This window comes from Rhineura floridana, chromosome 2, assembly GCF_030035675.1.
Source record: "Rhineura floridana isolate rRhiFlo1 chromosome 2, rRhiFlo1.hap2, whole genome shotgun sequence".
NCBI classification, from domain to species: Eukaryota; Metazoa; Chordata; class Lepidosauria; order Squamata; family Rhineuridae; genus Rhineura; species Rhineura floridana.
Window position 1 is genome coordinate 97927189 of NC_084481.1, and position 18126 is coordinate 97945314.

Genomic DNA, 18126 nt, shown 5'->3' on the forward strand with positions numbered 1-18126 from the left:
CAGTATACACATAGCAACCTGATGGATATTTTGGCAATCAAATCAGCTGAGAGAGTCTGACCTGCAACCCAGGCCCCAAGGTGTTTTTTTCCACCTGGATCCTTCTATTTGATGATTTAAAAAATGGTTATTTCTTTCACTAGTCAACCTAACTACACTATTGACTTGTTACTTTATTTAGATATATAATAGATGAAACAGTTCCTCTCAAAGTATGATTGTATGTATGTATTTGTTTGTTTATTATATTTCTATCCTGCCCTTCCTTCCAGAATTATCCCACATTGGCAAACAAGTGATAATCCCCTCCCCAAATCTTCATAATAAAAACAAAAGATCTTAAAAAAATTAAATACAAAACATTTTAAACACACCTTAATTTTTTTTTAAACATTGTTAAAAACATCTCAAAAACAATTCCAATGCAGAAGCACGCTGGGACAAGGTCTCTCCTTAAAGGGGTTATTGAAAGAGGAAGTGTATGATCTCTGGTGGAATTTTTTAATGTTTAATTTTTGTATTGGTCTTCTCTCTTACTCACCTTGTTATAGCACAATTAAAAAAAAAAAGCCATTGGTGTTGGTGACAGAAGGATACACGGCAGGGTCAACAAACAATTATTTCTTGCAGAAGATGTTATTTCATAGATGATACTCTAAAAGTATGCATGGATGGCATCTCATAGAAGACACTCTCCCAGATGCAACGAAGTATGATTTGTGGTGCCCCAAATCATCTTTAGTGATGGGCACCCCATTTCCTTATTCTCTTTCCTCTACATATTCTCTATTTTTCTAATACATATATGCCATTGTCTGTGCCATACCTACACAAGAAGCTCTGAATTGGGTGGAAACCCTCTCCTGTATGCACGGGTGTATGACCTGTAGCGCCCAAAACATGTTTTGGGGTGGGAACCCACAGTTCCTTATATATTTCCTACATTGCTTGATTATTTTTGTTGTGCATAGCTGCCCATATCTGTTTAGTATATCCACAAGAAAATCCATGCCAGGCAGGATACAGTGACATCTCACTGCGGACACTCTCCACTTTGCTTAGGTGAATGTTTTTTTCATGGCCCACAGCTGATTTTAGAGTGGTCATCCTAAATTACTTATTTTTCTCTAATTACTCTTCATGATTTTAGCTGTGCATTGATGCCCTTATCTGTGCCCTGCGCCCAGCAGAAGCTCTGGGCCAGGTGGGGACTAGCATCTCACAGAGGATGCACTTCCCTTTCCTGGGGTGTATGATTTGTCCTGGCTCAGAGCAGATTTTGGGGTGGGCACCCTCAGTTACTTATTTTTTATGATTTTATGACATCATTATGCATTTATGAGCATCTCAGAAGCCTGATAATTTTGATGCAATAAATTTACTGTTATTCTTGACAGGGAGAGTCTTAACTTCAGGGAGATATATGATATGGGGTACCCCAGCATATATTTTGGGGTTCAAAGGCATGTTTACTTTGGCTTGGAATTGCTGTAGCTGTGAACTTTTCTTTTTTAGCGTTTCGATTTTTCAAGCAAATAAGGAACAGAGAACTAGTAACCACCTTTAGCGTCATGCAGCACGTCCTATTGAGCTCAGCGTGATTTTCTTCTGAATAAAGGTTTCAGCTTGCCCGAGACAGCTGTATGGACACTTGCTAAGGAAAAATCCCAGTGAATTTAGCAGAATTATCTCCGAGTAATAAGCATGCATAGGATCGAACAGTAAAGGTGGAGTAAAAGCTCACCGAAGATAGGGAACATAAATAATTTTTTTAAATGACTTTGGCCCCGGAATCTTCCCGGTTGAAATCGTGTAAGTTTTGCTACTTGAATTGGAATGTGAAGGAATCCTGCAATGTAGATATCGTGCCTCTATCTTTTAATAGAGGCCTAGTTTTGTTTATCATTTTAAAAGTTCTCTTTCCTTGTTTTTTCCTTCTTATGCGATTTTCCCTTTTTTTGTCTTTCTTTTTTTAAAAAAGAAATTCTACAATGAAGTTTCCTATTGGATAACATAGGATCCCTGATTGATGCCTGCCTCCCATTGGATCTGTGCTGAAGCTGACATCACTTAGGGAAAGAGGGGTTGGGCTGGAACATACAGTTTGTCACCACCCAGCTTGCTTTGCCTTTGGTTGGGTGCAACTTCCATTTTAGGTGTTGGAGCTGAGCAAGGGGGGGGGGGGAGAGGTGAAAAAAAGCGAGAGAAAGGTCCCGCAGGAAAAGGAGGTGGAGGAAAAGATCGCTGCAGCGCTCCTCTGTTTTTCGTCGTCTTTTGTGTGTGTGTATGGTGGCGTTTTTTTTTATATCTCCCTTAGAGATTTTATTCTTGGATTCTTTAATGCTTTGTTAGGAAACTGCACGCTTGGGGTTTTTTTTCCTCCCTTGCATTTCCAGCGGGACAAAAAGGCGTCTAGTCCCGTGCAGAGTCTATAAGAAGTTGTCAACTTGAATGATTATAGGAAGAATTTGAGGAGCAGTTGGGTCGGCGACTCTCTACTTATAACAAACAAGTCAGCCGAAATCCTGCCTTTGCCCCTCTTATTAAGCCTTCAAAGGGGACAACTAAAACTTGCTTAGTTAGCATTCGCGAAAGGGGCTGCGCGATTCCCGAAGGGGAGAGGGCAAAAAAAAAACTACAAAGGTAAGGCGATTTTGTTAAAAAGGCACCTCTCTGTCTCTTTCCTGCCGCTTGTAAAAAAAAACTTTTGCGTTGTATGGAAGGTCATCTGCATTTGTGTTAGTTGCTGGACTGTGCTGTTCTCGGTCTCCCCTCCCCCTTCCTTTCTTGTGGAAACCAAAGGAGAGGAATGTGAGGGGGTTCCTGGGGAAGTAAGTTTAATTTCCCTGTTCCAAAAAGCGTTCCTTTAAAGAGAGCAAAGAAGTTTGACTGCGCAAGTCGTTCTTCCTCGCAGCTCGCTTGTCAAACACGCTGCAAAGGGCGCAGTGTTGGGTGGATCCCATTTTGCTTTCCCCAGGTGCGTTTGGGTGGAGGCATCTTTCTCTTGTTCTTGAGCGACTACTCAGAAATAGACTCCATAGTGAGCAAGAACTTTCCTCTTTGGGTAGGAGAATGTAAAATTCCCTTAAAAAAATAAATTGGGGTTCAGTCTCCGCCTTTGGAGGGAGTGGGCCTTTTTGCTATCGGGCATTGGGAGGTGACTGTGGGCTGTGCATGGATTTATCTACTTCGGGTTCTTGTCTTAAAGCAATCCTGTCCTTGTCTAAAAGCGCTGAGATTTTTTAAACCCTGAAGGTTTTTTGTGGGCTCCCCTTCTTAACTTGTGACTCTTACAAACTTTTTAAAAACTATCCTCATAATGGTGAGGCTTAATACTTGGGGGCCAATGATCTTTAAACCAGCTGATGTTGGCTTCTGGTGCTGTTCCTAGTTTTAAATTTCATTAAGGTGGGTGTCTTCCTGTGGGAAGTACTGATGGCATCAACAATCGGGGTTAACTGCACTCTTTAAATTTTTGTAAGAAAGTTAACTGCATTTGCTCAAACATCCATCCCATCTTTCCCATTCCTTTTCTCTCTTGTCTTTCCTGTTGCCCTCCCCCATTGTTGAATATTAGCCTGCAAGTGCTTTGGGGCAGAGACACGCCTCTGTTAACGCTTTGAAATGTTCTGTAGCCATAGGGTCAAGGTATCTTTTTCACTGGATAGAGCTTGTAATTTCTTTTTGGATTTCTTATTAAAGGCAGGAGTTCCAGGGAGACTCCTGGGGAAGCAGGGTGCAGATTCTGGATCTTGTGGAGGAATGTGGACACCAGACAAAGATGCTAACATCCCAAAGCAATTTTCACAGACCACTGTACCCAGCATATATTGGGCTGAAGGGATAGAAAAGCAAGAGCAATTAACCATGCAGCTGTTGGAGGAGTAGGCTTAGTCCCTGTACTGTCCTTTCTGTGCCATTTTGTCTCTTGTACTGTTCCTGTCCAGGTTCGCGGAGGTAGATAATCCGGTGGCATTACAGTAGTAACCTTCCTTGGCCACCAAGCCCCTGAGAAAGAGCTTGCTCTCCGTGGAGCCAGAACACAAAGGCACTTCAAAAGGGAGCAGGGAGGGGCTTTCTGTGTTTGGGCCTGACAACAAGACATGGTGGCTTGTGAGTTCAGCAGTTGCCATATAGCACAGTCATTTCTCTAAAATCCTGGAAATCTTGGGTTTCTGCCAGGGTGAATAAATGTATGTAGTAGGGGGGAAATCCTCCCTTCCCTCAGTGCAAAGAAAGGAGGGGATTGGCAGTGTGTAGGCACTCTCCCTGTCTCCCTTGGGACCTGCATATAAATATCTTAATACAGGAGGGCAAGTAGTTTCGAGGTTCTGGACAGCATAGTCAACTCCTCATCCCCCTCCCCCTTTTGCTATATAGTTTTGTCACTTGGGCTGATTATACATTTCCTGGGGAGGTGAGCAGTGGCGAGGAGCTTCTGACCCATTTATGGCCCAGGACTTCAAGCTCTGGAAGGGAGAAGCCCTTGAACTAAAGAGTGACAGTTTCTCCTGGCATATAGCCTACCCCTCGTGCTTCTGGTGATGATTGCTTTGGGGGGATGACACAATTTTAGGGGAGGGTGGCTGGGGATGTCAGCTAGGTTCCATCTGAATAGGGTAAATGCACTGAACCACTGGTAACTCATTGACTCCTTTTCTATACCTAGATAGGCTGAGTCCAAAAACATTTCTGGGCAGTCTAGTGGATAACTGTGAGAACTTGAGACATGTTCAGAAAAGCAGCACTTAACCCCTTGAGTACTATAGCATGTGGCTGCCTTTTCAGGAAGAAAAGTTCAGCACTTGGTACCTGAGTTGTAGATTGCTTGGTTGCACAATGGGGTGGGGCAGAATGCTAGGCTGAACATAAGCTGAGGGGAATTCTCCTTACCTCCATTTTAAAGAAAGTCATGACATCTCAAAGACCAGCAGTAAGTCAGTGGTAGAAGGGTCTTTCCCTTGTTACAGGTGCAGCTCCTTCCTTCAGAGAAGCTCTTAACCACCTGGGCTTAGAAACTTTCTAGGACTGTGTTGGGCATGAATTAGGGAGCCCTGGGTTCTAATTCCCCACTTAGCCCCCAAACCCCTGTTTATGTTTGTTCAGTATAAAATCTGTAAGACATATAATCTGGTACACAAACTGCATGATTAGTTTCCGCTTAAGATACCTTGCAGGGTTGTTATGATTATAAAATTGAATAACCCCATGTGTGCCATCTTGAGCTCCTTGGAGAAAGGGTGGAATCCAACATTATAGACTTGGTGCTGCCCTAGAGTAAAGGGTCACAATCTGGAGATAGTGGGAACCTTTGGCCTTCCAAATATGAGATAGGACAGTGTGATAGAAGGCAGAACAAATCTGTCTTGACAGCTCTGTGGTAAAGTGAGGGGACAGGATTGAACTGGAACAGGCAATGGTGGTGGAACTTGCTCTACTACTGGGTTCCTGCCCTCACATTGGCTCAAGATGGGGCTCTTCCCTTTTCACACCTGTATGTAATGCTCCAAGCTTTTGTTCTCGAGAAGTGGCAAATGTAGCTAGGAATGGTTCTTCTACAGTTTTGCATTTGCTTAAACCTTGAAATAGCTTTAAGTAAGGTTCTGACAAGCTTGGAGATCTATAGTTGCTGACTTTTTGGCTAATTGCATTGTAGAAAAATCTCAGCCACATGGATGTTCCCTGGTTCAGATATTCATGGTGCTCTGACATCCTGGAATGGGGGCCGGGTAGGGTTCTGACTATTTCTGGACTGTCTCTTGAATCTAATATTTAAACTAATTGTTTCTACTTGTGAAAAACAAGTATTTGAACTTGCTGAAATTTTAGTCTGGTTTGCTCCTTTGATAAAATGGCTTGCAAGCTGTCTACTTAAACTTAGGCAAGTTTTATTTTTGAATGCAAAAGTAGAATGTATTGAAAGCCTGAAAGTTAAAATGACTTGTCCCCCCCCCACTTGAATTAGACAGTGGACAGGTGTTGGTATCAGTAGCTGGAAGGCCAGATAGGTTTAATGAGTTACAGTATTGCCAGCAGGAGCAGTGGGTAGAAGTCAGGATGGTTTGGACTGGCAAATAGGCAAAATCCTGCAATGTGAACATAGTTGCCTGTATTTTTTTTGCCATAGGACTTTTGAAGCAGTGGTTTCCATATAGGTCAAAACTGAGTTTCAACTTGGCTCATGGTTGGCTGAAAAGTGCTGGGAGTACATATTCTGCTAGATTCTACCTTAAGTGGAAGGGATTGTTCAGTGGTGTAGACTGGTGGTTTAATTCTTAGGTATTTTTACCTGATGAATGACAAAAGTTGCTGGGCATGTTTATAGGAAATTAGAATCCAAAGGACAGTTTACTTCCTATAACCATCCATTGGCTTTTGTTTAACATTTTATTTATTTATTTAGTTGTTATATTTATACCCCGCCTTTCTTTTCATGATTGAAACCCAAGGCGGCTTACATATGGTTCCCAGGCGGTCTCCCATCCAGGCACTGACCAGACCTGACCCTGCAGGGAGCTGGCCTTATGTGCCTTCAGACCATAAAGTGAGTCTTGTCTTTATATCTGTATACTAAAACTGGAGATTAAGAGCAGAACATCCCATAATGTCATGGAGGTCATTAAGCGATAGTGACGTTACCAGTGATGATGTGGGCATTCATTCTAGAAACATGATGATGTAGGACCTGCTATTGGCTAATCAAGGGACTTGGGAACTGTTTGCAGGGCTATTTTGAATATAGTGATAGGAGTGGGGGGGCGGCGATGTAGTGGTTGCTATTATCTGAGTCATGAAAGTGTGGGCCACAGCTGACTGACTTAGGGAAGTACAAACTGTGGTGACTTTTACCATCTAGTAGTTTCCTATCTTGTGGGCTATATGCAACCACAAGAACTAAAAAGGGAGATAGTTGATAGAAGTGAATAGAATGCAGTGGTAAAATGGGCTAAGCATCTTTTTAGTGATGGGAGAGAGAACATGTTTGCATTCATGCCTTGTTATCCTTGACTCCCATTTCTTTGCTCTTGGGGGTCTCCTTGGATGTCTTATCTCCCCTTCTCCATCTGGTCATATTTTACTTTGGAGGCTCCCTGAAGTACCTTGTATCAGCCAAACCTGTAGCTGAGAATTGTATACCTAACCCATTTGTAAAAGCACAGTTCAGGATTTTAATTTTTTTAATCTGTCCTGCTTTGCAACTTATTCTGACAGGCTGACACGTGTTATTCCAGTTGCAAAATCTGTTATCTTGTCATTCTCCAATGAGTCCATAGTTGACTTGGACTTTGGACGTTCTGAGTGGAGAAGAAAGAAAATGTGAGTTTTGAGGTTGTTGTATTCGCTTCTGTCTCCAGTAGCTGGAGAGCTGAGACAGGGCTGGGAAGGAAAGACAACTGGGATAATGATGCTAGCAAGAACAGACCACTGCTGACAACAAGACTGTTAGTTCTCCCTGTTGATTTCCCTGAAACCTAGTTTTAGGGCAAATGTCGGGAAAAGACATGTGATGTTGTGGAAGCAGACTTGCTCAAACTGTCTTTGTAATAATGGGATGAGCTATTGCTGGTATTCATTGCTATTAGAAAGTCAATCTCCTTGGCTTTCCCTTAGTAGCAGCCTTGGTTCCTCTTACGGCTAAGTAGGAGCAAGTCCTGTGACACGCCCTTCTGCAGTTGTTCAGCTTAGAGTTATTGCCAGCACCCACAATCTTCAAACAAAGCCAAGTGCAGAGTGTGGCTTGCCAGACAGTTCTGCTTCAATATGGCTGCTGCAGTCTCCCCAAGTAAAAACAAAGCCTATCATGTTGAAATAACGTTTAGGGCATGGATGGGGAGCCTGTGGCCCTCTAGATGTTGAACTCCCATCAACCCCGCTCAGCATAACCAGTGGTTATGACGGGAGTCATGGTCTAGCAACAGAGGGAGGCCCACAGGGTTCTCCCCTCCCGCTGTAAAATATAGCCATGGTACTCATTCAGCTGTTGCATTTAATTGGTTGAAGGCTAAATCTTTGACTGGCAGAATTCTAATATTATAGCCTTTAGGTTTTGTACTGACCCATGACATATTAAGAGCACAGTGGTTGGCAGCAGCTCCCTATCAGGTGTACATTTGATAGCAAAGCCAAGTTTGCTGGCATGTAATGTATGAAAGAGTCCATGAGCCAAGGTGTCAGACAAAGCAGTAGTGGCAATTTTCATCATAGAGATAACTCTTATTTGCCAAGAAGAGGACAAAAGATGATGCATTTTTTGGAATCTGTCTTTTTATGTATAGTTTTCTTATGATTGCCAATGAGCTGAGCTGATAGGGTTTCTAGCCTTTCTTTCTCTCTCCCCCACCCTTCCAGATTTCCTCTAGGAAGAAGGCTTGCTCAACACAACCAGAGACCAGCTCTATTGCAACATTTAGTGAGTTGCTGGCCTTGGAACTGTTTTCACACGTACACACACACGCACGTCCGCAGAAACACACACACACACACACACACACGAGATTGCTAAAACCAGCCACCCTTAATGGAAGGGCACTACAGCATAGTCCTGTCTGCATGGTAATCGGCACACCCCTTTTCCTGCCCTCTAGAGTAGTACATACTTTTTTCTGAACATGTTGTTGCATGCACCATTACTGCCACTGCCTTGCTTATGAATTGAAAAAGCTGGTTTTGTCTAGGTGAAGAAGGCTGCAATACCTGCTTCTAGGTGGCTTAAATGTCTTGTTTGAGCCACTCCCTCCCAGGAGAGTTGAAATGACTTGCTATGATAATCCATCTGCTTTCCATCCACCTCCTTTGATTCTCCCCCTCCTACGTCTGCTGATTGCCATTGCCCTGTTACTTCATGATGCCCTCCCTCGAGTGGCGACCTCAGTCACTGACACACAGGAAATGTTTCACCAATTTTCACAGACTTTTTATTCTGTATTGAGTAATACATCTTGGGGAGAGTTTGCCTGGCTAAGTCACAACTCTTATCTGTAGTAATTCTGAAAATAACACAGCTGACTTGTCATAATGTGGTGATTGTTATAAGCAACGTAGGTTCTCCATCTGATTCATCTGGGCTGAGCTACATCTGAGCTGGGTTGAGGGGTGGGATTCTTCAAATATTTGGTTGTCAGGAAATGTCAGTGTATTTGGTGTCCCAAACCAGTGAAGGCATAGTGCCTTGTATAGTACCCCAGTATAACATGGCTCTCACTTGCCAGGTAGTAGGATCTAGATTTGATATGTGGAAGCTGAAGGCATGGTTGTGATCTGGGGTGGTGGTTGTTGTTATGTGCCTCCAAGTCGACTGCAACTTATGGCGACCCTATGAATCAGCGACCTCCAAGAGCATCTCTCACAAACCACCCCGTTCAGATCTTGTAAGTTCAGGTCTGTGGCTTCCTTTATGGAATCAATCCATCTCTTGTTTGGTCTTCCTCTTTTTGTACTCCCTTCTGTTTTTCCCAGCATTATTGTCTTTTCTAGTGAATCATGTACTCTGTTCATAGGGTTTTTGTGGTAAGAAATATTCAGAGGTGGTTTACCTTATATTTTCATGGAGGGACGTAGTAGGGAGAGAGAACGAAGGTGATTAAAAAAGAAACAGTAAACAGAAGATGCATGTTCTGTGTCCCTGGTTGGCAAGAGGAAGGGAGGTTACGAGAGTATGGAGTTTTTTTAAAAAAAATACAACTGTTCACAGCTGTAAAAGGAAGCATGGATTGCTGATCCTTTGGGGAATAAACATGGGTGTCAATGCCATGTTCTCTTAAATTATCGTCCGCTCATCCTGCACCCTTGCTCTATTTAGGCAAGGCAAAATTTTAGTGTTTGTTAGGCAAACTTGCCTTCTCTTTCCTGCATGTTTCCAAATACAATGTCATTTCCTGTCTGACCAGGAAATCCTTGTTTGCTTCCTTCCTGCCTGAAAAACAAAAGGGCTTTAAAAGCTTTTTGCATGATGTTGATGTTTCTCCCCCCACACATACACACAAATGGGAGAATCTAAATCTCTTTAGTTCAAGTCACCTAATTTCAGCGGTAGCTAGTTCATCTCTTGTGGTGTTGCTTAATTACAGTAGAAAAAGAAGAAACATTCTGTTTTGAATTGTTTGATTGCTATTTTTATGCACACTTGGATCTTATAACGCATGGATGAGGAGTTTGTTGTCCTTCAGTTGCTGTTGGATTCAACTCCCTTCAGTCCCGGCCAGCATGGCCAATGATCACAGATGATGCTAGTTGTAGTCTAGCAACATCTGGAGGGCCACAGGATCCCCACCAGCACTATAACATGTTTGCTGGATAAGAGTCCTTTCCTTGTCCATCAGAGCACCTGTGGTGTATTTTCAGTAGCTAAAGTACATCATCTTAGTAGTAGCTGGAACCTTTTCTTTAATGAATTTCCCACCCAGTTGCCTCTTTATTTTGCTAGGCTTTGGTTGTCTTTGGTTGAGCCAAGACTAATCTGTGCTGAACAGAGCAGCAATGGAATGCAGGCGTAGCTGGATGGGAAACTTAGCACATGTGAGTGCAAGAGATGCATAGTCCTGCCTTCTGCTCCAAATGCTGCATTGGATGTCTCTCCAAAGTATCTTAATCACCACTGCCATACTGAACACCTATAGTGAATTGAGTGATATAATCTGACTTGGCAGGGAAAGTCTTGTGAAGTATCTGTCGTGAGTGGAGAACACGTCCTCTGGTTTATATCTTTAGATGTCATAAACAGCAGGATTTATCTGACCTAAAAAAGTAAAATGGGGGTGTCATGGGAGACTTAATATGAAAGTAAGGGAACGGAGAAGTAGTCAAATACTAAAGCTTCTGAAGCAGGTGTGAGGAATCTTTGGCCCTCCAGATGTTGCTGAACTGCGGTTACCATCATCCTTGGCCATTGGCTGTGCTTGCTGGGGCTGATGGGAGTTGTAGTTCAGTAACATCTGGAGGGCCAAAGGTTTCCCACACCTGTTCTGAAGAATAACAATGCTCAGTCTATCGTAAGATTGCATTTTTAGTGGACCAACTAATATTCTCTGGAAGTGGTCAGTGCCTACTATGTAGAAGGGAATGATTTCTCCATGTCTTGCCCCCTCTGCAGTAAAAAAATATGTTTTTTGAGAGCTGTGGCACCTAATACGCTCCCTCTTTGAACAGCGAGTGTGGGTTGGTGGCAGCTACAGGGGCAGTGTTGCAGATCTTGCTGATCATATCCTATTCTATTCAGTTATGAGTACCTGAAGATTAAATAGCCCACACCCATAGCAGTTCATTGTCACATGAGACTTGATCCTATTCTTGTGCAGATGTGTGGTATGTACCAAAAGAATAGACCTGCAGCACTTGTTGTTCCAGACCTTTGTCATGCTATTCCTGTTTGCTAGCTAAACTTACCAAGTTGTTTGCAGGTTGTTATGCTTTGCTTTGATCTTGCATACAAACAGGGGAAAGAGGAAGTAGCCTGGACCCTGTAGAAACTACACAGAAGCTTTTGAGTTTGGGTGGGTGGGGCTTTGTGAGTTAGATTGAAGGCAGTGGCTTCTTGATCTCCTCTTGGATATAATACAACTCCTTCATGATAGGAGTATGCCCTATCCCCATGCCAAGTATGTGGGAAAGGGCCATAGCTTGGTGGTAGAGAACATGCTGTGCATGCAGAAAGTCCCAGGTTCAGTCCCTGGCAATCTCCAGTTTAGCTGGAAGATCCAGTAGCAGGTGAAAGGGAAGGCATCTCTGCCTGAGACCCTGGAGAACTACTGCTAGTCCTAGTAGGTAGTCCTGGTCTAGATGGGCAAATAGTCAGACCTAGCATAAAGTGGCTTCTTATGTTACTATCTCGCAGTGATCCATGCTATGAGAATAGGGATGTTACAAGGTGGGGCTTGTTGTCACACTCACACTCACTCCCCCTCTCCCCCTCCCTCTCTCTGATGCAAGCATCATGGTTTGGGCTGTGTACCTTTCCTGGGCACAGAACTAATGTTTTAGCAATCCAAAACTTGTGCAGAAGAGGTGGATTCTATGCATAATGCAAGTGGGGAAGGGGTCTGTGAGGAACATGGAGACCCCTACACCGATCACTGGAAATCCTAGTCAGCAACTCAGTCTTGTGAACTTTCACAAAGCATTGCCCACATGCTTTCTGGCTAACCTACACATTTGTAAGGCCCAGAAACTTGCTTCTGTGTTGCTGTTTTCTTTTGAGTGAAAGGTGAAATTTTCAGGAAGATAGATTCTGTACCAAATTGTGGCATACACACATAACGATGTTTACTTTGAGGAGTAATGAGTTACTCTGATGCAAGGAAACTCAAATCTTGTCCATGGAATGGGCTAATGGCAGTCCATTTTTTCTACTTTAAAGAGTCCTTATTCTACAGCATTGAGACTTTCACAGTACTTTGGAATTTTGGGAGAGAGCGCACAGAGTATTGAAGGATGTGAGGCTTTTTATGTGTGGGGAGATCTTTTTAAGAGCAGTAAAGCACTAACAGGACTATTGGAACCCTGCATAGCTCCCCTCTGCCTTCTGACCTTTTGCAGACAGCGTATTGGCAATTCTCAAGGGTTTTCTGTAGCTGTTAAGATTGAGGAAATGGTGGGCTCTTTTGCTATTCCGAGGAATGTCAGAATGGAAAAAGATGCAAGATCCTGTGGTTGTGAAGGACCATGGTGGGTACTCCTAACAACTGAGCTGCTGAGTTGGCCCTTAATGTAGCTTACTCCAGTTTAAATCTTCAGAGCCTGCCAGCTTGATGTATCTTTGCAATCAGCATTCATTGTTGCACTTCCTTCTTGCAGTGTAGGATAGACAGCTGGTGACATGGTTCCTAGTCCAACCATCTGCAGGACACTGAAGGAGGTATTTCCTTCATGCAGTGCCTTGGTTTAGACCAACCTTTCCCAGCTTGGTGCCCTATAAATATAAGAAGAGCCCTGCTGGATCAGACCAAAGACTCATCTAGTCCATCATCCTGTTCTCATGGTGGACAAATAGACATCTATGGGAATCCCACAAACTGCACGGGAATGTAACAGCACTCTTTCCCGCTTGTGATTCCCAGCAACTAGTATACTGCCTCTGACATTGGAGGTAGTCCATAGGGTGTTATTCAGTGCTAGTCCTACTCAGAGTAGACCCACTGAAGTTAATAAAAACAGCTAACTTAGGTACAGTGATTGTAATGGGTCTACTCTGAGTAAGGATTGGTTGAATACAACACATAGCCACAATGGTTAATAGCTATCGATAGCCTTATCCTCCATAAATTTGTCATTTTAGCTGTTGCTGGAAATTGTGGGGCCACTTCACTACACTATGACAATAGATATATGCCACATCTGTTGAATTTCTCTGAGGCAGCTACAAACACTTGGCTATTTTGGCCCCTCAGACTGAACGCTTTCTTCAGTTGGGTGTTGCTCATATCCGCTTAAGCATCAGCCATCTAGTCCTTTTAGGGCTGGGTGTCAGGTGACCTTAGAGAGCTCATGGTCGTGCCCCGTGGGTAAAAGCATGCTTGTGACACAAATTTGAGGCATGGCAGCTAGTCTGCATAAGCATGTTTGACTTAAGGTTCTGTGTGTGCATAGCCATTGGGAATTTGTTGGCCTAAGAATTATCTGCTGTCTAGCCAGGTTCAGGAAGAACAACAGTTTGCAGGTTTCAAATACCACTTTCGTAACCGTTTGATCCGTTTCTCAATGGATGCAAAGCCTCTGGAATTGGGACACTGAGGGAGACAACAGGTTGATGAAGGTGCAGGAGCACAGTTGGCAGCCACTGCTGTTTCTAGCAACTGCCCATCACCACCCCAAACTTGCAGAGATCCTGAGGAATTACTGGCTGCATTGCTAGAAACCCGTGGCACAGTGTGGTGATTCTATATCCTGGATGTAAGGGCCAAACTCGCTGTCACTGAGGTGAAAGTGGAAATCGGGTTCAAGAAGAAAGAGGTGAGGCTTGATCTCCAAACATGGACGTAAAGCAAAAGATCTAGGTAGGTACTTATAATCTGGACAAAGCTAAGTGGTGTGCTAGTTACCTCTTCCTCTCGGCATGAAAAGAACATGCAAAATTGAGTCAGCTGGGCGTTGGTCCTAGGACCAAGCCCTAGTGGCTGCTTCCTGCAAACAGTATCCAAGGCAGGCTATGATTTTCCTGGCAAGTGCTACTGGCTGCAGAGGACTTTGCTCCTGTGTAGCTGATAGGCAAGGCCTTATCTCAAAGAACACCAAGATTATATTTGCTGTAAGGCTGTAATTGAAAACTAGCTGGCCTCTCTCTCTCTCTTCCTTTTTGAAGTAGAGTAGTGCTGAAACAGAACACCTGCAAATGAGTTTTGAAAGTATCATTGCATAATATGGAGATATTTTGATGTCACTAAGCATGCATACGAGCCTTGAAATGATTGTACAAGAACTTATCAATGTAGAATGTATCATGTTGGCTGGTATTTTTATAGACATATAATTTGTTGAGCAAGGAATTGCCACATGTCCGGTTGCTATGTTCTTCCAGCAGAATGGTCAACTTAGTAATTACCAGCTGCTGCTTCTGCCTCTCTCCTTCCACATTCTGTCCTACATCCTTTAAGGTCCAGCCGCAAGCCAAGCTTCCTAGCATGTTCTTCAGGCAAATCCTGCCTTGGCTTGAGGGGGAGGGAGTTGGGAAGGGTTGTTTTTCCTCTAACATGATAAGGAGCACTGCTGGGTAAAGTGGGAGCTCTTGCTCCTGATTGGTGGCCAGGCTGCCCTGGAATGCTCTGGCCCGTTTCCCAGAATCCAGTACTCTGTGTTTGTTTGTTTCTGAGCCTGAGGTCTGGTGCTACTGTGACAGGAAATGGGGAAGCTGGAGGGGGGGTGAAGAGAAGGGAGACGTCTGTGTATGTGCCTGTGAAATCCCTTTGTCCCCAGAGCTCAGCTGCAAATTCCCACAGAGAGAAAAGTGGCCTTTGTGTTGCAAAAGATATTTCAACTTGCGAAGCTCCTGTGCTTGGAGACTGGGAGTGTGAATTCTTGCTGACTACCTCATCCACAAATCGGTGTCTCTCATAGGGAGCAGAAAACTAAAGGCTTGTATGAAATGAACTATCATGGGTGACATATTTTTCTAAAGCTGTGCATACACAAATTAAATTATGGCAGCTCCCGTTGCATGTTGGAATCCTCAGACTATGCAAAACACTTGCTTCTCACGGTATATGCCTGCATCTGTCACAGCTATGTATTCTACTATTGCTGGGACAGATATTAGCAATAGTCTAACTTAAGCAGCGGTGAAGCTCTCCTAGCTCTGATATACACAGACATTCCCATACCACCTTCACTTACTAAAATGTCCTTCCTCATCAACCACAGTTACTGTGATGACTGATTGATTTTTGGGGTTTCACCCTTTTACCCAAAGTAGTGCCAATACATAACTGCTACCAAAAAGCCAAAGGAATCATTATATTGGCGCTAGCATTGTCTGTGATTCTTGCTGTGTGTGTGTGTGGGGGGGGGGTTATACTTTGAGAGCCACTGTTATTTACTGCCCTGGGCTCCTTTGAAAGGAAGCGTTGGCTATAAATTGAATAATAATAATCCACTGGGTGCCCTCAGAGGAGAAAGTCTCCCCCAGAAAAACCATAAGAAATTTGCCTTTCAGTGGTTTTTCACTAATGAATGAAGTCATAGCAGTGATTGACATGTAGGAAAGCAATGTTAGCCAATTAGCCAAAAAGAAAGCTAGAGTGACACAGTGTCTACTTCAGCATTGGGTCCCCAGATGACGTTGATCTACAGCTCGCATCATCATTGGCCAAGCTGGCTGGGGTTGATGGGAGTCGTAGGCCAACAACATCTGGAGACCCAAGGTTGAAGAACAATGTTTTAGAGAAGGAACTACCTGATTCATTTTAAAGCTTTTTTTGGTCTTCCCTGATGTAGTGATTTCCCCATAGTAAACAATTCAGAAATGGATTTTTAGTATAGCTGTGATTGGCCAGTAGTGTGCCTATACAAAAAGCAGTAGCAAAGACAAGAGTGGATCTTCTGACTTTGGTCTTATTTCACACACCAAAAGTATCCTTTTTTGTTTGTTTGAAAACATTGTAAAAAATTACTCTGCCAGTACAGATAGTCCATCGTTATTATACCCATGGGGTGGAGAGGTGCTGGAGTTGTGGCTGAGAATGTGGGTTATGCCTGCTCAGCAAAGTAGCCCAGGGTTATGTCCATTTTACCAGGAGGAGCAAGGAGTTTATTGGACTGCAGTGTATTCAGTGCCCCCCCCCAACGGAGATGTTGTGTGTGAGGGGATGCTATGAAGATGTTTGAAACAGCAGTGCAGTGAGTGGGTGGAGGGAGCCAGGGAAGCAACTGCGGGTTTGGACTGCGAGTGGGAAGGCAGTGTCCAGGATCCAAGTCTACCCGTTGAAAAAGAGGCATATACCTGGCACGCAAGTTTGATGCTGAGACACCACCACCCCCGCTTAGTCACTGGATCAAACACAAATGGTAGACTTGTTCTCTGATACTAGTTACATTTGTGAATACTTTGCCCTTTTCCCCTGGGAACAATTCTTGTGAGCACCTAAACCACTGATGCAGTGATTTGACTATTTAGATGGGCAGGTGTGGCTTGCTAGCTTCCAAATAAGTGATGTTAGTGGTGTCAGATTTCTTGTGCACGGTTGTCTTGTGATATTCTGACTGTAATATACATGCCTCCACATCGCAGTCTCTAAGCCAGTTGTCTCGCTAGTCCATGGCTACTCTGTCTGCATTGGTGTATGTTGAAGATGGTCCTTTTTAGTTACCTGTTGTGTGCTGATAAAATGTGGGTGGTACTCAGGGCTGGATTATCCATTAGGCTTAGTAGGCTGAGGCCTAGGGGCCCGGAGCTCTTGGCGGCCTGCAATCCGCAGAATCGGGACAGGAGCCGCGGATCACAGGACAAGTGCTTCCGAACCGCCAGCCATCACCCCACTTCACTTACCTTTTTCTCCACTGTTTTTTGCGGTTTACCATCAATCAAGATGGCGGCCGAGGTTTCCCTAAGGGGCTGAAGCCTCTGCCACCATCTTGGTTGGTGGTGCGCATGCGTGCTACACACGCGCATTGCTGCCATCAACCAAGATGGCGGCAGAGGCTTCAGCCCCTTAGGGAAACCTCAGCCGCCATCTTGATTGATGGCAAACCTGTGCGCGCAGCCGCAAAAAAGCAAAAAGGTAGGTGAAGTGGGGGGGATGGGATGGGACGGTGGGCGGCTCAGAATCAGCCTAGGGGCCCTCCTCAGCTTAATCCAGCCCTGGTGGTACTAGTATTCTTGACCATCTGAGGCTGTGCTGCTGACTTGCCTCTCCCTCTTAAGAAATGGGAGATGCCTCACTGTTTCTACATCTTTCTGGTTCATAGACCCACAAAAGGGGACTCTATCTCTGGCTAATACAGCTAAGCTCATGGCCCCTACCAGTGAGGCAACCCTCAAGCAGGCACACACAAACCCTCCTTTGACTGCCCAGAAGGACAGCTGCCCTGCAGCCAGATTGCTAACATACCAGTGGAACAATCCCTTCCCTCTGTTCTGCTGCCGACTAGGCACCATATCCTTTCCTGTTGTGTGTCTGCTCCGCATTCTCCCTCCCCCCTCGCCAGAACCACTGCTCCCTTTCTGAGAGGCATGGGGTGTAACCTTGGTCTGAGCAGGCCGGGGCTCATGTTTCTCTGGCTCCTGGTGTGTACCTTGCCATTGCTTCAAGGGGTTCAACTATTCTCTTATAGCCCACCCGCAAAATGGCATTGTGACTGGTTTGTACATTCCCCACCCCCCAAGCTAAATGCACTTGATAACTGAGCTTCCAAAAAGCAGGGGGAGCTCCTGTTATGTGCATGGATATACGATTTCCTCTTTGATTTGGCATCTCTTCTCGCCCGGCCCAGAATTTGTAAGGCTGATGTTCTCCTTCCTTTTCTTCTTCTTGAGCCGCTACTTTCCCATGCATAAAATGAATTTATCTTCATTATAGAATTGTGTTTTGAACTGTCCTTGAGACTTCCTGGGGCCCTGATGAGAATGATCTTGTTGCTTCCGTCCCCCTTGATCTCATGCCTTCCGTTCATTCTCTTCAGCAGTCTCAATGTTAGCCCTTC

The 18126-nt window shown here is 44.2% G+C and overlaps 1 protein-coding gene across 5 annotated transcripts in view; it reads left to right on the forward strand.

Annotated features, from left to right (window-relative positions):
• Positions 1 to 2111: 2111 nt before the first annotated feature.
• Positions 2112 to 18126, forward strand: part of CTNND1 (catenin delta 1) — a 62038-nt gene continuing 46023 nt past the window's right edge. For 4 of the 5 annotated variants that reach the window (XM_061609691.1, XM_061609695.1, XM_061609694.1 and 1 more), the window contains exon 1: positions 2112 to 2643. The gene's annotated coding sequence lies outside the window, so the exon portion shown is untranslated. Of the gene's footprint in view, positions 2644 to 2908; positions 2978 to 18126 lie in introns of those variants that run through there. The other variant, XM_061609693.1, reaches the window with a different exon arrangement.